The sequence below is a fragment of the Ascaphus truei genome, chromosome 2 (assembly GCF_040206685.1).
Source record: "Ascaphus truei isolate aAscTru1 chromosome 2, aAscTru1.hap1, whole genome shotgun sequence".
NCBI lineage: Eukaryota > Metazoa > Chordata > Amphibia > Anura > Ascaphidae > Ascaphus > Ascaphus truei.
Window position 1 is genome coordinate 331,962,680 of NC_134484.1, and position 26,658 is coordinate 331,989,337.

The 26,658-nt window shown below is 44.8% G+C and overlaps 1 protein-coding gene across 7 annotated transcripts in view; it reads right to left on the reverse strand.

Annotated features, from left to right (window-relative positions):
* The window catches only part of LOC142487400 (amphiphysin-like), a 266,254-nt gene that overhangs the window by 149,053 nt on the left and 90,543 nt on the right, over positions 1-26,658 (reverse strand). The gene's annotated exons all lie outside the window — the stretch shown is intronic.

The window sequence follows — 26,658 nt, forward strand, 5'->3', positions numbered from 1 at the left end:
CCTTTGTTAAGATAGTAGAGGAGAGATTGAAACCCCTTTATTAACTAGGGAGTTCTTTTCCAAGAGTATTCTCTTCTTTTGTGCTCTGGCCCCTCCTCTTGTTCCTCGTCTGTGGTTACCCTTTTTTTCCTTTTCTCCTGGGGGGTGTTCCGTACATCTTTCACTGTTTTTCCTTTCTTCTCTAGTCTTGTTCTTATTAAATCTAAAAAAGAGGGTGAAGCTGGTCTAGACTCGGGCCTAACTGGACATTTGGGTGAGTAACTGGGAGAGTTTCTGGGAGAGTATCTAGGTGTTCGTGAATGGGATTCTTTATTCTCATACTCATAAGTTTTATAAGGGACCTGTGGTCTTGAACCATATCTAAAACCTTCAATATAGTTTTTCCCTTTATAATTAGGATTACGATACCCATTCCCATGATAAGAGCGAGACTGATCTCTTCCAGACCCCTCATTTCTGAGAGTTTTACTATCTCTCCGTTGTTCATACGTATGGTGATCTTGTTGCCGATTCTTTGAATGGGCAGATCCCCCTTTTCCTTTTTTGTTGGGGACATACTCATTTCCTACTACTCTACCTCGATCCTTTTTTGCCCAGTCCCTTTATTGCTTTGAGAATCTCTTTCTCAAGTTGTTTAATTTCCCGATTTCTCTCATAGATGATTAACCTCATCAGATCCATGGAGCACTCATCCTGTATTCTATTCCACTCTTGCATAAATTTCAAGTTATCTTTACCGAAGGTAGGGCTTTTTGAGAATCTAAATCCTCTTGGTATCCTTCCTACATCTATATAACTCTGTAGGGTTTTAGTCTCAAGCCAATGTTTACCTTCAGTAAGTAATAACTTTTCAAGTATTTTAAATTGATCTTTGACGGATAATTCCTTCACTTCATTAAGCTGACCATGTAACACCTCATCTGAGAACAGGGTGATTGATTGGCCAGTTATTTAATTGGCTAACCAATGGGCAGTATTTTAGAGCTATAAAGTGCCTCTGGGAAATGTCAATAATATTCCCTGAAGTAGTAGTTATCACTACGAAACGCGTAGGATGATATTGGTTTATGTGCCTGTTGCTCACTAACCAGCACGGCTATTGATTCATTCCATTGCTAATTTATGCTAGTGCATGGTCAGGCACTTCAGAGACTGTTGGACACATTCGCGGCCCTATTCCGTGTTACTGACACAGTGACGTCATCACGCAGCGTCCCGCTACGGAGCGGCAGCGTGGCATGCGGGAGGTTTACACACAGTCAGCTGACTTACCTCCGTGTGTGATTGAAGTTCATCGAGGGGCTTTGCGAGCTGTTCCGGTCCTTGCCGACTGACCTGGGGACTCTCTGGGTGAAGTTATCGGGTGCACTTGTGGGCTGCAGTTCATCAGGCCTGGACAGTTGCAGCTGGCTGCAGAAGAGTCCCTTATAGAGACTGTGAATACTTGAAGTGTTACCTCTGAGAAAGGCTTGCATCACAGTTGCTGTTTCAGATGCTCGCTGAGAGAAATCAACATCTGACTCCTGTACCAGCAGTAGCCGAGTGGTAACTTGTTGATTATACACTCATTGCCTATTACCCACTATTTTGATGTACGCAGATTATTTACCCTTAATTTAATATATTTGTCATTTTCATACTTCACCATTTGCGTTGTGCGCTGTTTTTTTGTAGCTAACAGATAAGACTTTTATTAACAAGACTTTTTATATCTGTTCATTTCATGCTATGTGTTTGGGGCTGGGAGACATGCTTATCTAAGGGAGTTGTGAATTGCATAGTATTTCACTAGAAATACTCCCAAGTGAATAGAAGCTTTGTTTCCCCTTGTTTGGATGGTTTCCTGATGTTAAGGAAAAGGCACAATAAAGCCTTGTTATAATTTCACCTTACAAAAGTCTCCAATTGTGTACCTCTGTGAGCGTCCGTCTACAGCGCTATATAAAGATATGCATACATTCTTTTTAACGCAGTTGAATTATTAAAGGTACCTGCACCATAGAAGATGTGGTTTGTGTGCTTTTCTATCCCCATGCAGTAAAACAAAATACATACCGGATATTAAAATAGGAGAATGCTGGCCAAACCAGTAGGAGATATAATTAAGCAGTCAGTGTTGACAAATGCATATTATATCATTTTAGCTTAACTGTATTCCCAGACACACATTACCAGAAATGTAATTTCAGAGACACCTCCTGCCACAGCTTTTCCCTTCTTAAATGTATAGTGTGAACATGGTTTGTGCTTGATATGTACATGCAGGTGTTGTATAACCCCAGATCTGAGAGAGTTTGATAAGGGCAAATTCATGGAAATAGAAAATGAAATCTTACAGGATACAAGACTAATTGAATTCACTAGAGGGAGAGCATTTTTCTGGGCTGAAGCAGTAATTCAACATGTTTCACAGAGACTCCTAAACCAGATGAGTATATGAGTATAAAGGAGAAAGTTGGTAAATGGCTAAAATTGTTCATAGGAAAGAAGTAAAGAGTTCTCATTAATGGAGTTCACTCTGGGGGAAGGTGACCAGTTGAGGGCCACAAAACCCAGTAGTGATTGAAAGGGAAAGTATTTTTTGTGAAGATGACAGAGATCTTATATTCTTAGGGGTAGATCCACAGAAGTCCGTTAAATCTGGGCTACTTACATGATCCATAAATAGGTTACGTCCGTTAGTTTTCCTCCGTTTGCAAAAAACAACGGCCGTTCGGTAAACTAGCATTGCTAGGTTAGCTATATTAAGGGGGTTTTGGTTGCGCAGAGACTCATTGTTAACCAATACAATGTAAGTGAGCATTAGCAAAACTAACAACCGTTCCAATTAATGCGCATGCGTTAGACGCATTACCCAGGGGGCCAAGTGAGCCTTGCAGTTCTGTCAGGAAAAAGGAAGAGATGATTTTCTATAAATAACATTGTTTGACCCGTACATTTTTTCTCCCTTTATTATTCACACACAGTGAAGTAACTGTGTGGGAATAAAACTTTTGTTCAGTACTTCTGTCTCTTGGTAATTATTGTTATAATATGTAGACACATTATTGTACACCCATACTTAATACAGGCAAGATTATTTACTATATTAGGTCAGAAAAATGTATCTTACATTCACTTGAATCACTACAAATCATAGTATAGTTTATTGCATGGATTTACGGACACATTATCAGATGCATCTCTGTTGTTGTGTTTTAGACATGTATTTGATCAATAATATATATCTTGTATGACACGTAACGTTTTGTAATGAAAGGGTTAAGTCCTGCACTCAGTACAATTATGTAGGTAGCACTTTAGACCTGCCCTTTTTGCTTGTATGCTATTCCCCCAAAAAACGCTACGATAATCATTGTCTGGATGTGAGTAACGGCAGGTTTGGGTGTGACTTAATTATAGTAATGTTATTTCCATGTGCTAACATTAGCGGAGGTTTTTGGCTATGTAATGTTAGGCTCACGTCTCATTAGCATATCATTTGCATATGAGATAGATATGATATATTCCTGGTTAACTTGAGGGCACCGTAACACTAATCACCTTTGTGGATATGTGTTACGAGTAGTGGTACATTAAATGGGTGTCATGTCTTGATAAATTGCTTAATGGAGCTCGGTGGATCTACCCCTTTTAGGAGTGGACAAACTGAAAATTATAAATGTAGTTTTGTAAACCAGAAAAATATGTTACCTACATTTCAGTTGGAAAAAGAATATAAAATCATATTTATTGTTTACCATTTATTATTACAGCTCAACCCCGTTATAACGCGATCCGTTACAATGCGAATTCCCTTATAACGCGATGCAAGCGTGGCTCCCAATTTTCGTATTTATGAATACTTTACAACACGATTATTAGTAGCTTAAATACTTTATTGTACAATGCATACGATTGTACATTTTTTTCTAATGTGATCCACTTATAGCGCAATGTGATTCTTTGGACCCCAAGCACAGCATTATCAGGGGATTGAGCTGTACCTACCTCCGCATTAACGGGAGAGGTTATTGTAAGCAGAAAGAAGGAAATGATTCGAGTACAATAGTTTCAACTACTGGAATTGCTGATAATTTTATCTTGAGTACAGTTTTTAGTTCTGGAAATCACGTCTCTATACTGTATAAATAAAGCGATCCAAAGAAGAGATAATACATTGTATAGGGTATACAAAGAAAGGTTTAAAATAAATGCAAACCAAATTTTTATTAAGGAATAGAAGTGGCCCCAAACCTTTGTGCATTTTGTGAATCTTTGAAAATTGAAGAATGTCTGACATTCACGGCTTTCAAAAACTCGCAATATTGTCAAAACCAACAAAATCTTCTAAAGGATTCACGCTTCAAAAAAGTTCGTGTAATTCACTGTTTCGAGGAATCCACTACGGCAGGGGTGCGTAAACTGGGGGACGGGAGATTTTTCGGGGGGGGGGCGCAGAGAGACCTCTGCAACAATAAAACTTACCGAGATTCAGACGATGTGACGTGTCTCCATGGCAATGCGGCATCAAATGACACCGCAGGTCACGTGACCTGATGTCACATGACACTGGAGTGTTATTTGACGCAGCTGCAAGGTAGGAGGGGCGCGCGAGCTCCAGAGCAGGCCAGGCAGGGGGTGCAGCAGTAAACGTTTGCGCTCCCCTGCACTACGGTATACTGTTAGCAAAATTTGTGAATGTACAGTACACTCAGGGGAGATAATTGATATAATGTACCCAGTGAAAGGGTAAAGACATCGTGTACAGAAAAATAGCATTCGCTAGATAATAAATAAATAGAATGCAATCAGAAGAATTAATACTACTAGGATAGAGGATAATAGACTCCAGACTCAAAAAAATTAGGAGTTTTTCAGTAAAAAAAATATGCTAAAAATGGCAACATTTGCCCATAATTTGTGTGTTTTTTTTTTTTTAAACATGTTACCAAGTTAAAAAATAAAAATAAAATAAAGTTAAGGAAACATGTGTGGGAAAAATAGCTAAATTCACACTTTTTTTTCATTAAGAAAACCTGCAAGAAAAAGTGTGAGTGAGAAGTATGAGAGAGAGACTTGTGCTTGTTCTTACTTGTGTGTGGACTACAGTATTTGGAATATATGGGGAATATGAATGGGGAATGTATGGGTATGGAGAATATGAAAATGTGATTTTAAAAGTAGTAAGATCATGTAATCTACTACTAATATAGCCATGGCTGGTCTAGACTATCTTTCTGCCTTCCTGTCACATAATTTCTGATAGCTACAGACAGTGACAGGCTACCCTGTGGGGTTTACACCCCCTCACACCGCCTTCCTGAGTGGCAGGAGAGGAGGTGACACTTGGTCTGTGTTGCAGCCGATCAAGGTGCAGGCTCTGTGCCCTCCCCTTTTTTGCATTAGGGGGGATGCCTTCCAAATTATAGAGTCAGTCTGAGTCGTAGTTCCTTCCCAGCCGGGGAGGGGAGAGGAGCTGAGGAGCTAAAGATCTGGGCATAGCACAACGCCTGAACATTATCTGATGGCCCGCACCATCCAGGAGTCTGGAACCCATTCTTTACAAGGATGCAAACACTGTAATACACCTGCAGTAGCTGCACCAAATAAAGATCCATTTTATATACTTCTGACTATGTCGCAGTCTATTGGACAGAAGTATAGGAGAAAAGACTGCCATGGTAGGGACTACCTCCAGCTATGTTGGCGCCTACTGTAGCTGGAGGCACTGTCACCAATGAAACGAACATGTAACCAGCACCCCACGGAATTGTAGCCTAGGCAAAATATCCCAGAGGGGAAGGGGGGGGGGGGTTGCAGTGCTACACTAATAAAAAAAATATTATTAATAATGAGGCAAATTCTTTTTGTTAATTTTGACTTTATTCTTTATTTGTTAGTTATTAGGCTTTCTTCTCTAGACTTTCTGATCTCTGCTTTGAACTTTTCAAATGTGCCCATCTCTAATAGATAGCCATCATTTGGTATTTAAATGAGCATGCAAAGAGGATTTAACATAAAATTAGCTACCCACACTAATTCCCTTAGCTCTGCTCATGAAATCACTCATACAGGTATCAATTAATTTTTACTCCAGACTGGCATTATACCAATATTTTATAAGGTATGACTATGGTGATGAATCTGGAACAATAAATCATTAGCTACCACTTAGCAGAGGTATTGAATAGAGGTGAAGGTCTAACACTGGTCAGAAACACTAGGACACAGAAAAAAATGAATTGTTTTTATTTGGTATTGTTTTATATTGTGTGTCACATGGGAGTCTATATCAACTAACCCCAAATTCCATTAAAACAAACAAATATGGAGGCGCATGCTCGACGAGAGGATGAATGGAAACTTAGAGATTAGGCTCCGTTCCACTTGGCGCTTATAATTAATTTCACCGCAGCAGAAGCGCGAACATAGTGGCAGTTCAAACTTAAAAGTGCCCATAAACACTCAGAGATGGCGTCGGGCAAAACTGTTCGCAGAAAAACCCAGCCGGTATCCACTTATTTCAGAAATAAACAGACAGCAAGGGCAGACAAACCAGAGAGCCGAGCGCAACCCGCCACACTAGGCCCTGATATGGATACCCCGATAGACGAAGCAGGGGATCTAGAGGAGGTACGACGCAAAGACATGAGAGAATTCTGTACACAAATGAAAAAAAAATGTAATCTGAACTCTGGGCTCTTAGAAAGGATGTCGATGCATTGAGTGAGCGGACAGATACCCTGGAGTCCAAATCAGACGAAACCGTGATCGCACTGGCTCATACTCAAAATCAAATGGCTACCCTAAAAGATCAGGTCAGATCCCTAGAAGACAAAATAGAAGACGCAGAAAATAGGGACCGGTGTTGTAATATCAGGCTGAGAGGAGTACCTGAATCCATCACTGACCCAGAGGAGTTCGCCGTGAAGTGGCTGGAGCACCTCTTTCCAGACAGGGCAGAGAGAGATCTCCTCCTGGACAGATGCCACCGAGCGCTCAGGGGGAGACCTCAACAAAGAGACCCCCCCAGACACATAGTGATCCGGTTTCACTGTTACCATACCTAGGAGGATACATGTAAAATCTCCAGAGAAGCTAAGGTGATTGATTTTGAGCAAATCACGTTTCAAGTGTTTCAGGACCTCTCCCCAGCGATGCTGGCCAAAAGGAGAGCCCTGGCCCCGGTTACAAGGGCTTTGAGAGACCAGAACATACGATACCGTTGGCTTTTCCCATGTGCGCTCCTAGTGCTAAAGAATGGAGTAGCACATACACTACGAAATGCTGAAGATGGCGAGGGGCTCCTTAAAAGAGTTGCTGGGACTCCACAAAACAATCCTAATCCTCAAACAACGGCGGCTAAAGATGGCGTACCCTCCCCCTCATGGACCAAAGTGGGGACCACGCGGCCGGATGACGGCCCTGCAGCCGACTCTGCAGGCTCAATCTAATAGAGCCTTGATATGAAGCCATTCCTGAGGTCATTTGACTAATACCCGAATTGATTCAGGAGACCCTTGGAAAATCCGACCACATTGGACCTTTAATGGATCCCCTCCGGTCCCCAGGATATGCAACTCAAGATCCACATCTAGATCAGACCCTTCTACAAATTTCAAGCCGCCGCCATCTTACCTTGCTCCTCCCCGGTCGCGAGCGGGAACCTCTCTGGCTTTCGCGGGCTTGTTCAGCGACGTCATCGAGCAGTGCCAGTCTCTCTCGAGATTTTCTCCACGATGCCTGCGCACAGCCAACGAGACGAGGCGGCGTTGGGAGATGACACAGACGCCAAGATGGAGGGATACAGAGGGTCCCCCGCAGGAGGACCTCCATCTACATCAACTGGGAGAGGTTCGGGGAGACCGGAGATGACCCGAACACCAGCGGTTAGGGAGTAGCGGAGGAGTCGGCCAGGCCACCCAATGGGGGATCTGTGAACATGAGGCACGACCCACTTAGGGTTCCCCTCCTAGCTTCTACTCCTTAAGGGTTATTTTTCAATAAAAAGGAGGAAGCTGAGAGGCTGAGGGGGGAATGGGGACCGGTAACATGAACTGGCCGGATATACACAAATAGTCAAAGATGGTGGGCATACCCAAACAAACCCATGTGTCAATAAATAAACTCACACATGCCCATCCCCACAGACAAATGTACACATAGGCACTGAGATCTATACACAATATAAGCTATGTACTATGATTAAGTATTACTAGCTATCGCAACCCAAGGAAGGGGAGAGCTTTCAGGTTACAAAGTGCTAAGATATATAGTCTATAAGTTATATGGAGGCTATATATACAGTGTGTCAAGGATTGGACTTCGGCTGAAGTGGATCCCAGTGGCAGGAACAGCAGGGAGCGAAGTAGGGGTCACAAGCAGAGATCAGAGGCAGGCGGCAGGTAGCAAAGTCAGGAAACAAGCAGGGGTCCGAGGCAGGCGGCAGGTAGCGAAGTCAGGAAACAAGCAGGGGTCCGAGGCAGGCGGCAGGTAGCGAAGTCAGGAAACAAGCAGAGGTCGGCAGCGAGGAAACTGGAACAGGATGATAGCAATAGCTAACACAGCAGTAAACACAGGAACCTTGCAGGAGCTAAGGTACCAGTATTAACAGGCAAGGAGGAACAGGAAAGGGAGGTTTATATAGGCAAGCTGAGAGGTGGAGCACAGGTGCAGAGGTGTCAGGTATCAGGTTCTGGAATGTTCCTTAGTTTAGCAGCTGCAATCCCGGTGGACAAGTTTAGGTACTGCAGGCTAGAACAAGACATTGAGAGTGGCAGCAGTCCCGGTGGCCAAGCATGGGTACAGCAAGCTAGAGAATATGACATTACTCCCCCCTCCCAAGAGCGTTCTCCAGACGATCCTTGCTAGGCTTGTCTGGATATCGTCGGTGGAAAGCTTTGACTAGTCGCGGAGCATGTACAAAATCTTTGGGCTCCCAAGATCTCTCCTCTGGGCCATAGCCCCCCCAGTGAACCAGGTACTGTAGTTTCCCTCGGTGTAACCTGGAATCCAAAATTCTTTCCACAATGAATTCCTCCTCGTTATCCACGAGGACGGGTTCAGAGGGAGGAAGTCTCCGTCCAGGAAACGGGTTCTCACGGAAAGGTTTCAGCAGAGAAGAGTGAAACACAGGTTGTATTTTGATGGTCTCTGGAAGCTCTAATCTGAAGGACACTGGATTTATTAGTGCTGAGATGCGAAATGGCCCGATGTATTTTTGGCCCAATTTAATGGTTGGAACCTTTAGACGTAGATTTTTTGTAGAAAGCCAGACTTTATCCCCGACTTGAAATTCTGGGGAGGGTCTGCGGTGTAGGTCTGCTGCTCTTTTGTACTTTACTTGAGTCTCACGAAGTGTCTCTTTGAGGGTCTCCTGGATGTCTCGCAGAGTCTCCAGTTTCTCTGTAACTGCTGGAATGGGGCCCGAAGATGGAAAACGAGGAATAAAGGTTTGGATGAAATCCATAATTTGAGAAAAAGGGGCTCTTCTGAGTCGATGAATGATGTGAGTTGTTGTATGAAAACTCAGCTAATGGTAGGAAATCAATCCAGTCATCCTGGAGATGACAAACAAAACATCGTAAGTATTGTTCCAAAGTCTGATTGGTCCTTTCTGTCTGGCCATTGGATTGTGGATGATAAATTTAAACGAATTCCTAGAGAGGAACAGAAGGTCCTCCAAAATTTTGAAGTGAATTGTACCCCTCTATCGGATATGATCTCATCAGGAGCCCCGTGAAGCCGAAACACCTCTTTCACAATCAACTTGGCTGTCTGGTCTGCAGAAGGAAGATTCTGTGCTGCAATGAAGTGAGCCATCTTTGTAAGTCGATCCACCACTACCAGGATGGTATTATGTCCATTTGATCGTGGCAGGTCAACAATAAAATCCATTGATATGGACCCCCAAGGACGAGTTGGAACCGGAAGAGGCTGCAGTAAACCCACAGGTGATGCTCGAGGGGTCTTGGTCCTAGCACAAGTCTCACAGGAGAGGATATAGTCTTTAACATCTTGTGCTAATTTAGGCCACCAAAAAGAGCGAGACAACAGTTCCTGTGTCTTGAGGACACCTGGGTGACCAGCGGGTCGGGAGTCGTGCATTAATTGGAGCACCTCTAATCTTACCTCCTTAGGGACGAACAGACGATCCTTACAGTTCCAGAGACCATCACATAGAAATAGTTCTGCTTCCGGAGGAAGGTTTTTAAGAAAAGTGTCATTTGAGTAGGCTCCCTTTATTCGTGTGAGGAGATCGGCAGAGAATGTGACGCCCAAAAAAATTATTTTTGGAAGAATAGTTTCTTCTTGCTCTTTGTCTGAACTAGGATTTGGAAAGGACCGTGACAAGGCGTCGGCTTTCCCATTCTTGGAGCCAGGGCGGTATGATATGTGGAACTGAAATCTTGCAAAGAAGAGAGCCCATCTGGCTTGTCACGCAGACAGTCTCTTTGCGGATCGAATGAATTCTAAGTTCCTATGATCCGTAAAGACCGTAATTGGATGATTGGCTCCCTCCAGTAGATGTCTCCACTCAGAGAATGCAGCTTTTATAGCCAAGAGTTCTTTGTTTCCGATGTCATAATTTCATTCAGCTGTGACATTTGGTATGAATAAAAGGCACATGGATGAAGGAGCATCTTGGGTCCAATTCTTTGTGACAGAATGGCACCAACAGCGGAGTCGGATGCATCCACTTCCAAGATGAATGGTAATTCTGGATTTGGATGGATGAGGATAGGGGCAGATGTGAAGAGTGACTTCAATTGTTCGAATTCCGCGTCCGCTTTAGGAGACCATTTGAAGGGGAATTCTTTCCGTGTGAGTTGGGTGATTGGGGCAATAATGCCAGAGAAATTTTTAATAAAACATCTATAGAAATTGGCAAAACCCACAAATCTCTGAATGTCCTTTTCATTTCGAGGGATTGACCATTCCACCACGGCTTGAATCTTGCCTGGGTCCATACTCAAACCCTCGGGAGAGATGATGTAACCGAGAAATTGCATGTTGGTCTTTTCAAATTCGCATTTTTCTAACTTGATGTACAATTTGTACTTACGGAGACGCTCAAGGACAATTCGGACATGTCTCTGATGATCCATGATGTTATCTGAGAAGAAAAGGATGTCATCCAGGTATGCCACTACGAATTGGTCCAATAACTCTCGGAGGACATCATTAATTAAATGCTGGAAGGTAGCAGGGGCATTACAGAGTCCAAAAGGCATCACCAGATATTCATAGTGCCCATAACGGGTTTGGAAGGCTGTTTTCCATTCGTCACCGGGTCGAATGCGGACCAAATTATACGCTCCTCTGTGATCTAATTTGGTAAAGATTTTGGCTGACCAAATTATTTCCAATAGTTCAGGTACCTAGAGGTAATGGGTACCTGTTCTTCACCGTAATCTTATTTAGTTCCTGATAGTCAATGCAGGGGCGTAGAGAACCGTCTTTCTTTCCCACGAAGAAGAGCGCAGCGCCTGCTGGAGAACTAGAGGGTCGGATAAAACCCTTTGATAGGTTCTCTTGTAGGTAGTCATTGAGGACCTTCAATTCCGGTTCTGAGAGGGAATAGATTCTTCCAAACGGAATGGCAGCACCCGGTAATAATTCAATGGGACAGTCATAAGAGCGATGTGGGGGAAGCGTATCTGCGTTCTTCTTGTCACACACATCTAAAAACTCAGAGTAAGGAGCCGGTAGAAGATTTTCTTGAGACGAGGAAATCTTATGTATTCCTACACACTCTGGTATAGGAGTTTTAGGTAGACAGGCTAGCTGACAGTGCTCCGAGGGAAACGTGAGGGCCTTTGTCTTCCAGTCAATTAGTGGGTTATGGATCATGAGCCATGGAATTCCCAGAATCACTGAAAACAAAGGTGATGGAATGAGACCAAAAGAAATCTTCTCCTGGTGATTGGGCTCCATGATTAGTGTTAAGTTACTGGTTTCATGGGTAACAGGTCCAGAGCTCAAGGGAGAACCGTCAACGACTTCCATCCTTTCTCGCGATTCCTTGGCTACAAATGATACCGAATTGTTCTTGGCGAATTCTATGCCCATAAATTTCCCTGCCGCCCCTGAGTCAACCATTACTGTGGTTGAAAAACGATGTGTTCCTTCCTCGATTATAATAGGAACCAGGAGGTGAGGGTGTAGCGAAGGAGGGTTATCTTTCCCTTGAGAAGCAGAGAAAACAGTCTTTGAAATAGCGTGCAGCTGATTTCTCATAGGGCTCTGGAAAGAAGACCGTCTGGACTTGTTTGGGCAATCAGCGAGATAGTGCCCATCATTTCCGCAATATAAACAGAGATCTTCTGTTCGGCGTCTATTCCTTTCCCCGGTTGAGATGGGTCTCTGCAGTGTATTTACTTGCATCGGCTCCTCCTCAGTCTCCCTGGAACGTCTTGGGGTACTGACATCTCTAAACCCAGGGTTACTTGGCATGAACCCCTGTCTCTCCAATCGTCTTTCCGTAAGCCTGCGATCAATTTGGATGCATAAACGGACAAAGTCCTGAAATCTCTCTGGGGGCTCCACCCGGGCTAGTTCGTCTTTAACTTGCTCCGAGAGACCCTGCCGAAAATGATATTTCTGCGCGGCCTCATTCCAATCAGTATCATTCACCCATCTGTGGAATTCAGCGGCGTATTCAGCTGCCGAGCGTCTTCCTTGACGAAGATTGTTCAGAGTTGCCTCAGCGGTTGCACTACGATTTGGGTCATCAAAAATAAGACTCATGGCTTCGATGAACTCCTCCAGGTCCCTTAGTAGTGGGCTATCTTGTTCTAACATAGGGGAGACCCAAGCAAGGGCCTCATCCTTGAGCAGGGTTATGATCAGTCCAACCTGGGCTTCTTCGGTATGATAAATGATGGGCTGAAGCTTGAACACAAGTCTGCATTGATTAAGGAAATTCCGGAAAGATTGTTTTTTCCCCCCAAATTTTTCCGGAAGGGATATACAGGGTGCGGTTTGCACAGGCACAGTGTTTTGACCAGACAAGGTGATTAAGGCTGCACGTAGTTCACGATTCTCAGCTTCCGCAGTGGCGGCTTGTTCTTCCAAGCGGCCAAGACGATTAAACACGTGTCTTTGTTGTTCCTGGTAACCAACCATGATATGTTGTAAGTCATGGAGTGTTTGAGCCTGAGCCGGGTCTGTTCCAGCGGAATCCATGGTAGGGCCTGTTTATTCTGTCAAGGATTGGACTTCGGCTGAAGTGGATCCCAGTGGCAGGAACAGCAGGGAGCGAAGTAGGGGTCACAAGCAGAGATCAGAGGCAGGTCGGCAGGTAGCGAAGTCAGGAAACAAGCAGGGGTCCGAGGCAGGTGGCAGGTAGCGAAGTCAGGAAACAAGCAGGGGTCCGAGGCAGGCGGCAGGTAGCAAAGTCAGGAAACAAGCAGAGGTCGGCAACGAGGAAACTGGAACAGGATGATAGCAATAGCTAACACAGCAGTAAACACAGGAACCTTGCAGGAGCTAAGGAACCAGTATAAACAGGCAAGGAGGAACAGGAAAGGGAGGTTTATATAGGCAGGCTGAGAGGTGGAGCACAGGTGCAGAGGTGTCAGGTATCAGGTTCTGGAATGTTCCTTAGTTTAGAAGCAGCAATCCTGGTGGACAAGTTTAGGTACTGCAGGCTAGAACAAGACATTGAGAGTGGCAGCAGTCCCGGTGGCCAAGCATGGGCACAGCAGGCTAGAGAATATGACACAGTGATATATACCAAGGGCTCAGTGAATATTAAACGGAAGGGGCCGTGTACATGCTAAGTATGTGCATGTACTGTGAATTATTTACTACATACTATACTATGGGCTATATACTATATGTTATAGGTACTAAATATGGATTATAGTTCAGAAAAAGTGGATCAGTCTGGGTGCAGCCCATATACTGCACTGTGCCTGTCACTGGGATGGTAGGTTTATAAATGTGTAAAAGAGATACATTGCACCTATTGACAGGTGCCAACAGGCGATTACCTATATATTTTAGCTTGTTAGCTTTTACTTTAGCCCAAGATTAGCGTGAACGCCAAGCTCTGGTCAGTGTCACACCACATCACTATCTTCCTCTGTATAGTAGGTATGGGAAATGAATCCCTGTAGGTGCTACAAATGTCTCTGTAGTATTGTTGCAATATAGCATGGGTGTCCAGGCAAGTATTAGCTTCTTTAGCAGTATATAAGGCACTGATTGCTCACTTGATTGCCATATGATAGGGTAATAGAGTGGTATGCAAGCACCACAGCAGGTGTGTGAAATGTACCCTCACTGAAGAGAGCACACCCCACACCCACTTATGGGACGGCACCCCTCAACCCATAGGCATAATACATGATAGAAACATGAATAATGATACTGCCATTGCAGAAACAAGTAACTCACGAAACCTTCCTGGACTGGTGTGGCGTGCCTCCTTCCAATATGATGAATCAAAGTAGAGAAGAAAATGGTGGAGCACTGCAGAAAAAATGAAAGGGCTGGAGGCTGCTTGAAAATTAAAAAATGCTTTAATTTATGGCATTAGTAGACCGGGCTACAAAAACAGAGGGTAACTCTGACGCATTTCGCGCTGTATAAGCGCTTTATCAAAGAGTAACCTGTGTGTGTACAATATCTCATTTATATATGCCTGAGCTGCGCAGTCTGCTCGCGCCAAAACGGGCCCGCCCGATCACATGGTCGGGTGTAATTACGGGTGCCCGTTGAAGTATGGACAGCCCACCCAGCTCCTGCAAGACCATACTAATTAAAAACAAACATCCTAAATCGCCACTTAACTGAGACTCCATCTGCAGAGCATCTCTCCTCCCCACTCGGTCAACCTAATAAATCAACCTAATAAATCAAGAGAAAACAATGTATTGAAAAAATTATTTGACCAAAGACATGAAAAAAGAAAGAAAAAGAATTAAAAACAGATCTAACACTGTACATGATTAAACTAAATAATGAAATAAACAAAACAATAATGATATTATAGTATATAAAAAACTGTGTGTTTTTTATAAGTTAATATAAGTGTGTTTTTTATATACTATAATATCATTACTGTTTTGTTTATTTCATTATTTAGTTTAATCATGTACAGTGTTAGATCTGTTTTTAATTCTTTTTCTTTCTTTTTTCATGTCTTTGGTCAAATAATTTTTTCAATACATTGTTTTGTCTTGATTTATTAGGTTGATAAAGTTTTCGCTGCTTTGAAGTCACCATTCTGCAGAGCGTACCTTTCTGTCCATTCAGGGCCTCCGTAGTTTTCTAGTTCCGATCGCCATCTTGGATTTAGATAGGAGACCGAGTGGGGAGGAGAGATGCTCTGCAGATGGAGTCTCAGTTAAGTGGCGATTTAGGATGTTTGTTTTTAATTAGTATGGTCTTGCAGGAGCTGGGTGGGCTGTCCATACTTCAACGGGCACCCGTAATTACACCCGACCATGTGATCGGGCGGGCCCGTTTTGGCGCGAGCAGACTGCGCAGCTCAGGCATATATAAATGAGATATTGTACACACACAGGTTACTCTTTGATAAAGCGCTTATACAGCGCGAAACGCGTCAGAGTTACCCTCTGCTTTTGTAGCCCGGTCTACTAATGCCATAAATTAAAGCATTTTTTAATTTTCAAGCAGCCTCCAGCCCTTTCATTTTTTCTGCAGTGCTCCACCATTTTCTTCTCTATCTTCCTCTGTACACTAGGTTAGGTTAAGGGTACACTAAAAACTATGTACAATATACTATACTATATATTATGTACTGTAGTGTATACTGTAACATGCTAGATACTATGGGATTTGTATACTATATAAACCATAGGGGCTGGACAGGCACGATATATAATCTATACTATACACTTTCAACTAGCCTTACTTTCTTCCCATCTGAATATACTAGGGTTTAAGAGTTACGAACAGGGTGCTATATATAGTTAGCAGCTCTCAGACAGGAGGCTTCACACATATACCCTGGGTTCATGGATCTAATGCGGCCGAATATAAAGTCTAATATTTGGCCCTACGTGTTAACTATAGCATTGTTGTTAAGTTTCATTACTAGAGGTCAAGTACTTGATGTCTAGATGTTGTTCTGAACAGGGTGGGAATTATTTTTTATATTAAGTTATATAGTTTTCGTTACAGTTTGCTGTCTTAAGAAGTTCTAAATTTCTGCTAGGATGAATTTACAAGTGAATTTACGTAAGCGCGCCGGTGGGATTACCCATGAGGGCGTGCATGCGATCTCCGCTTCGATCCCTAAAAAGAAGGGATCGTAGACAAGTCCCAAGGAAAGTCGGGTCCCAGCAGGAAGGGGAGATCCCTGGACCTATAGACCAACCCCTTGGGCGCAAGAGCCACACTCGGGGGCTCCCGAGATGGGCTCTTGTTTCTCACAATTTTGTGTTCATGTTTTTTTATTTTTTGTTTGTGGTTTTACCCCTTTCGTCTTTCCCTTTATCATGTCACCCTTGCCCTCCTTCCCATGTTGTCCACCCTCCCCCCCTATCCCTCCACCCCCCCTCAAGAGATGGAGCTCCAACCCTGGCAGGGCTTACAGGCGGTCGAAAAAATTTATCTTGTGGATTTGGATCTGATGATATCGACAGACGACGTCTCTGGTAAGAGGATAATTATCAATCTGCTACTCTATACATATACTAAATTATGGCACTAACATTAATATCCCATAATGTAAAGGGCTTTAAAGGCCCAAGCAAACAAAAGTTAGCCTTCACTGAGTACCGGAGAAAACAAGCAGACATTTTACTATTACAGGAGACACATTTTAGTAAAAGCTGCACCCCTAAATGTCTAGATAAGGGCTTCTCCCAGGTTTTCTTATCTGTGGCGGCGGTTAAAAAACGCGGAGTGGCCATTTTGTTCAGGAACTCTATCCCGTTCGAAGTACAGTCTACTAAAAGAGACATCGATGGCCGATTTATCATCGTCGCAGGCACGATTAGGGGTCAGGATATTACACTGGCCTGAATATATGCCCCGTGCGAGCAAGACACAAGGCCTTTTTTGATAACTTTTTCAGGACCTTGAACTCTATGGCCAGGGGCTGTGTCGTGCTGGCGGGGGACTTAATATGGCCATGCAGCCACACCTTGACAGGTCAGGAGGGATAGGGTCGGACAACAAAAGTGCAGGAGTTTCTCTGCGCAAAGAGCCAATCAACTCACAGACATATGGAGGGAATTACACCCCACAGAGAGAGACTATATGTTTTTCTCCCATCCTCATGACTCTTACAGCAGAATCGATTACTTTTTTTATCTCCTGTCAACTGGTTCCTATGGTTGCCCGAGCGGGGATCCATCATATTTCATGGTCTGACCATGCACCGATAGAGCTAAAGTGCAATAACATTCATACCGATAGACCAGGAGCGAACTGGAAACTTAATGAATCAATTCTAAAAATCCCTGAGATCTGTGAAAATATTGGTAATGAAATAGACCAGTTTTTCAGCATAAATGCCGGTACTGTCACATCACAATGAATTCTATGGGAAGCTCACAAAGCGACACTACGCAGCACTTTAATTGGTATCACAGCTAGAAGGAAAAGAGAGAGACAGTCCAAAATTGTCACGCTCCAAACCAAATTACAGTCTTTCTCCTTAAAACATAAAAAGAGTCTAGACCCTCAAACCTTACAGGAGGTAAAAGACACTAAAATTGAATTAAATATTCTACTGACCTCCAGGGCTGACAACTCGCTGAGTTGGTCAAAGAGGAAATTTTACAAAAAACCGAACAGACCGGATACAATGCTGGCTCACATGCTAAGAGACAGGCAATCTAAGTTTAATATCCAAGCTATACACTTAAAATCTGGTACCCCCACATCTAACCCTAAAAAAATAGTGGAAGAATTTGGCTCATTCTATGAGTCATTGTACAACGGAGAGAAAGTGGCACATAATACTAAAACGAGCGGGGCATTGAGAGATTTCCCAGCCGGCTCAAATCAGAGAGATTGACTGAAACAGATAGAGAGGCTTGGAGTGCCAACTTCTCTATCGAGGAAGTATCACAGGCCATCAAGGAACCTAAACCATAAAAAGCCCCCGGGCCAGATGGTTTTTCGGGGCTATATTATAAAAAAATTACCAAAGTACTCGCCCCGAGACTGCTCCAAATGTTCAACGTCATTTTGGCGGGAGCTCCCATCCCCAGGGAGATGCTACAGGCATCTTTATATCACTAAGCCATAAACCTGGCAAAGATCCGCTGGGCTGCAAAAGTTACAGGCCAATATCATTAATTAACACCGATATTAAAATATACGCCAAATTGCTGGCCAACAGACTATCTCATCCTACCCAGACGTATACACCCAGATCAAGTCGGTTTTATTAAAGGGAGGCAAGCAGCGGATAGTACCCGACGATTCATTGATCTGCTGGATTTGGCTAATACAAAAAACACTCAAAGTATGTTGTTAAGTCTGGACGCAGAAAAGGCTTTTGATAGGATAGACTGGCCCTATTTAAAAGAGACGCTTGCGGCATTCGGCTTTGGGGATCCGATGAGTGAGGCGATTCTTTCGCTGTACTCAGGTCCTACCCCCAGGGTCATACATCAGGGCTACCCTTCATCGCCATTCCAAATAAAAAGTGGCATGAGACAGGGGTGCCCATTATCTATTCTCCTATTTGCCCTATGTATAGAACCTTTGGCGGCACAAATCAGAGGCAACCCAGACATCTCAGGGTTAAACGCATACTCCCAATCTCATAAGGCGGCCCTGTATGCAGATGTTATCCTCTTGATTATCACAAAACCTCTTACCTCCTTGCCAAACCTATTTGACCTAGTGCAAAGATTCTCGAGGATCTCGGGTTCAAAATAAACCAATCTAAATCCGAGGCCATCAATGTCAATCTCCCCAGACACATCGAGAAGTTACTAAAACTAAACTTCAAATTTAATTGGCAACAGAACTATATAAAATATTTGGGTGTCCACATCACCAAAAATGTCAAAGACATATACCAAGCAAATTATCCCAAATTGATTCGGACTCTAAAATCTGATCTACATAAATGGGCATCCAAGATGATATCCTGGATAGGTAGGATACATAGCGTCAAAATGAATTTACACCCCCGTATCCTACAGTATACCTCTTCCAGACGTTACCAGTGCCAGAGAATGAAGGATATACACTCACTTCAATCTGAAATCTTTAATTTTATATGGGCAGGCAGAAAACCAAGATTTAACAAAATAAATATGAAAAGACCTGTACTAGCTGGAGGCCTAGCGGTACCCTGCCTGCTATCATATTACAAAGCGGCTCAATTAAGCCAAATTGTTCAATGGCAATCCAACCCGCAATTAAAAAGATGGGTGGAGCTTGAGAGTGCTGCCTGCTCGCCATTAGAACTCAACAGATTGATTTGGTTACCTAAAACAGTGCGAAAGTACGCACAAACTCCGCTATCCTCAATGACCAACTCACTGTCAATCTGGGAGGATTCTAGGGTAAAGCATTCCCTCACGTCAAAACATACTATGATGGCACCCATATGGAATAATCCCGAGTTCGCACCTGGTCTACCGGGCAGTAATGTTTCAATCTGGAAACAGAAGGGTTACAATCGGATTAAAGATCTGGAGGGATATAATAGAAAGATCAAAACATTCGATCATATCAGGCTAGAAAAAATTATACCCCTTCAGAATTTTTTAGATACCTCTAGATCCGACCATTTTACAACAAATTTGCCCGATACCCCCCTTTGACTTCCTTTGAAAAGCTCTGTATGGCAGAGTCCGACATGAAAGGACTTACATTACAGCTATACGGAGAGGTGATCGGTTCTGTTGACCGGGGTCATCAAATACCCTCTTTCAGATGCCAATGGGAATCAGACCTAGGAGAGGGTCTAGAGCAGGCCTGCACAACTCGTAAAGCGAGAAGGGCCGAACTGCTCCAAGGAAAAAAAATTTGGGCCGCACGGGTAAAATCATCATCATCATCATCATCATCATCATCATCATCATCATCATCATCATCATCATCATCATCATCATCATCATCATCATCTCTCCTCCAGCACCTCTCATCATCATCCTCATATCTCCCCCAGAACCCCTCACTATCAACCTTTGCAATACTCCCCATCTATCTCTCATACCCCCATCTCTCCCCCTCACCCACACACATAATACTCCCTCTCCACATCAAACACACAATACCCCCCTGCACACCACACACATCCCACCCCCCCTGCACCTCACATCCTTCTCCCCCCCTGCACCTCACATCATTCTCCCCCCCTGCACCTCACATCATTCTCCCCCCCTGCACCTCACATCATTCTCCCCCCTGCACCTCACATCACTCTCCCCCCCTAAACCTCACATCATTCTCCCCCCATGCACCACACATCACTCTCCCCCCTGCACCTCACACCACTCTCCCCCCCTGCACCTCACATCACTCTCCCCCCTGCACCTCACATCACTCTCCCCCCTGCACCTCACACCACTCTCCCCCCCTGCACCTCACACCACTCTCCCCCCTGCACCTCACATAACTCTCCCCCCCTGCACCTCACACCACTCTCCCCCCCTGCACCTCACACCACTCTCCCCCCTGCACCTCACATAACTCTCCCCCCCTGCACCTCACATCACTCTCCCCCCCTGCACCTCACATCATTCTCCCCCCTTGCACCTCCAATCATCCCCCCTGCACCTCCAATCACCCCCCTGCACCTCCAACCACCCTCCCCTGCACCTCCAATGACCCCCCCCCTGCACCTCCAATGACCCCCCTGCACCTCCAATGACCCCCCCTTCACCTGTAGTGACCTTCCTGCACCTCCAATGACACCCCCCGCACCTCCAGTGACCCCCCCTGCACCTCCAGTGACCCCCCTGCACCTCCAATGACCCCCCCACCTCCAATGACCCCCCACACCTCCAATGACCCCCCCTGCACCTCCAATCACCCCCTATCACCCCCTGCACCTCCAATCACCCCCCTGCACCTCCAATCACCCCCCCCCTGCACCTCCAATCACCCCCCTGCACCTCCAATCACCCCTCCCCTGCAACTCCAATCACCCCCCCTGCACCTCCAATCACCCCCTATCACCCCCTGCACCTCCAATCACCCCCCTGCACCTCCAATCACCCCCCCTGCACCTCCAATCACCCCCCCTGCACCTCCAATCACCCCTCCCCTGCAACTCCAATCACCCCCCCTGCACCTCCAATCACCCCTCCCCTGCAACTCCAATCACCCCCCCTGCACCTCCAATCACCCCCCCTGCACCTCCAATCCCCCCCTGCACCTCCAATCACCCCCCTGCACCTCCAATCACCCCCCAACCCTGCACCTCCAATCACCCCCCCCCCCCTGCACCTCCAATCACCCCCCCCCGCACCTCCAATCACCCCCCCTGCACCTCCAATCACCCCCCCCCCGCACCTCCAATCACCCCCCCTGCACCTCCAATCACCCCCCCTGCACCTCCAATTACCCCCCCTGCACCTCCAATCACCCCCCCCCTGCACCTCCAATCACCCCCCAGCACCTCCAATCACCCCCCCCCTGCACCTCCAATCACCCCCCCGCACCTCCAATCACCCCCCCTGCACCTTCAATCACCCCCCCCTGCACCTCCAATCACCCCCCCTGCACCTCCAATCACGCCCCAACCCTGCACCTCCAATCACCCCCCCTGCACCTCCAATCACCACCCCCTGCACCTCCAACTACCCTCCCCTGCACCTCCAATGACCCCCCCTGCACCTCCAATGACCCCCCCCTGCACCTCCAATGACACCCCCCGCACCTCCAGTGACCCCCCCTGCACCTCCAGTGACCCCCCTGCACCTCCAATGAACCCCCCCACCTCCAATGACCCCCCACACCTCCAATGACCCCCCCTGCACCTCCAATCACCCCTCCCCTGCAACTCCAATCACCCCCCCTGCAACTCCAATCACCCCCCCCCGCACCTCCAATCCCCCCCCCTGCATCTCCAATCACCCCCCCTGCACCTCCAATCACTCCCCCCAGCACCTCCAATCACCCCCCAACCCTGCACCTCCAATCACCCCCCCCCCCTGCACCTCCAATCACCCCCCCCCCCGCACCTCCAATCCCCCCCTGCACCTCCAATCACCCCCCCTGCACCTCCAATCACCCCCCCCCTGCACCTCCAATCACCCCCCCTGCACCTCCAATCACCCCCCCCCGCACCTCCAATCACCCCCCCCTGCACCTCCAATCACCCCCCTGCACCTCCAATCACCCCCCCTGCACCTCCAATCACGCCCCAACCCTGCACCTCCAATCACCCCCCCTGCACCTCCAATCACCCCCCCCCTGCACCTCCAATCACCCCCCCTGCACCTAAAATCACCCCTCCTGCACCTCCAATCACCCCCCCTGCACCTCCAATCACCCCCCCCCCCCTGCACCTCCAATCACCCCCTCCACACCTCCAATCAACCCCCCCCCTGCACCTCCAATCACCCCCCCCCTGCACCTCCAATCAACCCCCCCTGCACCTCCAATCAGCCCTCCCCCCTGCACCTCCAATCACCCCCTCCCCCCTGCACCTCCAATCACCCCTGCACCTCCCATCACCCTTCCTGCACCTCACCTCCCCTGTACCTCACCTCCCCTGCACCTCATCTCAATGCATCTCCCCTCAATGCACCTCACATCACCCCCAAGACCGCGGGAAATCGCCGCCATTTTTTTTTTTTTAAAGTTTTTTTTAAAGTTTTTTTTAATCTCATCGCGGGCCGCACAGAGAGGCCGGGCTGTATGTTGTGCAGGCCTGCTCTAGAGGATGAGGAGTGGAACGCTATATTCTTAGCAACAGCAAAGAGCTCCATATGCCCCACTCTCAAGGAGAACGCATATAAAGTCCTTATGAGATGGTACCTTACCCCACTGAAACTATCTAGGTTCGTGCCAGGATCCCCCCCGCTGTGCCCTCGACAATGTGGGGAATTGGCAGACCTGTTACATATGCTGTGGTCTTGCCCCCGAATCTCCCCAATCTTTGCGGAAATCAGAAATTGGATTCAGAGGATTTTTGACCTCTCAATACCCCCAGACCCGTGGCTGTTCCTTCTCAACAGACCACAGGCGGGCCTTACCAAAGCTAATAATAAACTAACTGCTCATTTTGCAACAGCAACGAGGTGTGAGATCACAGCATTATGGAAACGCCCCGATATCCCAAACATCCCAAAGATTTGGAACCGCATGTGGTATACCTGCCAGATGGAAAAGTTGACGAGTTTATTTAACGACACTGGCACCAAATTTCTAAAAGTCTTGATGCCTTGGTTGGCACAGACAGATATCCGGGGATTGAAAAGGGCATAATTTGGCTATGATAGAAGTAGATGCGTTCTCCTCGGAAGGGTTAGCTTCCCTCACTCCATATAATCAGACTCCGAGACAGCGTCAATACTAGAGAGTCAGAATAAGAAGCTGAGTGAAAGAACTCGATTATCGAGTGCCCGGCGATGGAATTGGCCCCCCCAGTCGTTCCCCGCCGCCTCCCCAGCCCACTCCTCCTTCCCTACTCTTCCCTTACCCCCCCCTTTTTTTTCTTTGTATGTTTTGTTCCTTTAGGTACATTGTTAATTTGTTATTATTTCTTACTATATATCGTACTGTAATACCGTTTACTCAGTTCAATATGAAACACCCGGCCAAGTAGGGCCCGAAAAGCCGGGTGCCCTCACTCCGTTGCCTCACTTGTTAAAATACATAGTATTTCCTCAACAAAATTTATTGTATGTATTGTATGTTTTACATTATGCCTGTACGATTCAATAAAATTTAAGTTACAAAAAAAAAAAATATATATATATATATATATATATATATTTTTTTTTTTTGGTGTTTTAATCATTTTTATTGTGTTTTAATTTCTTGAATTGATATAACAGGTGTAAACAAATAAAGCAATAAATCCCAACTGTGTTTTTCTATTAATATAAATAAAGCTTGACTTTGTTAATTTTGTTTAGAAAATAATAGTTGATAATTATCCCCAACTTGTGTCAGCACAACATGATAGAAATGGTTGGCTTTGAGAAACTAGAACAATTCCAGCTGAGATCATAGTCCTTTGAGTTCGGGCAAATGAAAACATTGGTCTGATCTCTGACAAACGAACAGTGCACATATAGTAATTAAAATGCATTTTTTTGTGTCAGATGAATTGCATTTCGGATGCAGCACACAATGTAATTCTCCCAGAACTAGGTTTGTAGCTTACTGTTGAAACTGCACAGCGGGAATCTAGACTTTGATTGAAACACTAAAAACATCAGCAATTTAACTTGTTCGGCATACTGTATACTAAGCCTTTGGGAATTTGCCATCTTTCTTATACAGTATTGCTGCTAACATCGGTCCTTGAGCTATTTCAACAGCATGATTTAATTTCTATTACAAATTGAGATCTCGATTGGATACCATAGCTACTAAGAAGCACATAATCAGCATATACTGTACCAGGGGTGACTATGATGTTGAACTTCCCTTCTACACCATCTGTGCAGTTTTATTTTTGCATTAAGAGACTGTTATGACTGTAAAATATATTGTAACACATTGAGAACTAGTGCAATCAATCATAGAGCTACAACTTTGATTTATCACCTATTCTAAGTTGGTTTAGGTTACCTTGTCTACGTACTGTATAAAATCGTCATTCTATACATAGACAAGGTAGGTCTAATGCCAGCCTTGGGTATGCAGTAAAAATGTGTGGTACATTTTGTCTGTATTGCCATACCTACAGGAATCGCATTTTAATGTCCAAATGAGTACATTTGAATGCATATTTTTTGCTGATAATATTTCAATTTTGGTGCATCACAGTTTGTTATATCTATGCCCAAGACAGCAGCAGTTCTGCACACAGTTAAAACAGAAAAACACTAGAGCAGCTTTAAGAGAATTAATGAGGTATAATTACTGCATTGCTGTACACTTTTTATAGCCTATGGTTGAAAATAAGGTGTAGGGTAGTTACCTATAATTGGGGATAAACGGCCATTCATTTAAATTATTTTTGCGTGACCTTGTGTACTGCAGGTGCATGAATCTACCACTATGTCTTTTGATTTGTTGCAAAAGCATCTACAATAGCACATCCAACCAAACAACCAATATTGCAAAGCCAGGGAAAATCTTAAATGAAGTGTAGACGCTGCAGGAGCTGAATGTCACATATTTACTGTGTACCTGCTAAAACTGCAAAGATTGGATTATACAACACAATTAATGTGTTGCCTTACAAAAACGTCATTACTTATATAATATAATTCATTTAGCATGTCCCTAAAAAAAGTACTTTAGTTCACTTTGTCCCTACTACAGTTTTTCAACGAGGTCAATCAGAGAGGCAACCAAATCATCTATGATTTACTTCCATTTGGGACTGAGCCTTATAGTATTTTATAGTCACATCAATTCGTGCAACATTTTAAGTAAAGTATGTCAGAGATTTACTACAGGTTATCTGGTTTCCTAGGTTTGATTTATTTCCTGATCCTCAGGAAATACACATCAATAAGCAGAGGATTAGGAAAAAGGGCATGCTTTTCATTACTTACAATTTTCATATATACAACAACAAAAGGTCACACCGCTCACCAGCAAACAATAAATGTGAATGAAAGTATATGAGATTAGTGGTGCCTGATTACCAGAGAGTGGCAATGGGTGCTACCTACAGGTGCGCCGATGAGTATTCTAAAACTTGCCTTGGAACTTGCCTTGGAAAATCTGGGGCTATCACCAACAAGATCCAGGTACATGCTGGGTACATGCTGCAACATTTCAGTGACATTTCTGCAGAGACTAATGGCCCATCGGATTAACACAGCAGGGGTCCCTGGCAGTCCCATTCACTTTGAATGGGACTGCCAGGGACCCCCGCTGGTAATCCGATGGGCCATTAGTCCGTCTGCAGAAATGTTGCAGCACGTAACCAGCATGTAACCAGCATGTACCCAGCATGTACTTGGGTCTTGTTGGTGATTTCCCCAGATTTGTTTTAGAATACTCGTCGGCACTACAGGGGTATGTGCTGGAGATACTGTTATATCATGTAGAGGACCAGCTGATGTGATCAGCTGAACTTCTAAAGAAAGCATATTTGTTGGTGCACACCTGGGCTATTAAAACTTAGCATTTAATAAATCTTGAAATAATAAATAGCTACACATGCTGATGAAAAAGTTACCGTGTGTAAGTATAAAAATAAGAAAATCACAGGAGGTGTGGATGTCTCATTTTTATCCACTGGAGGAGATACCAAAATCTCAATTGCTAAGGGTTAGGGTGAAACTAATCTACCAATCAATTACCATAATGGGTGCGGTAGATATATTGTTAACATCCATGAACACAATACTGGTTCTAATAAAAGTATAGCAGTTGTGTAGGCTTGCATGTGCTAATAAGAATTAGGATCAATTGGTCACTAAGTTGATTGATAGTGGTCAAAAGATATTGAAAAGTAGCTGTTATAGTGAACAACAATTGACCTGTAAAGCTCATGCAGATTGAGGTCTCATACTGTACTTACACATCTTGGCACTGAACCTAGGTCCTAAGTGAGTCTCAATGGTAAGTGCAATGTTTGTACCTCAT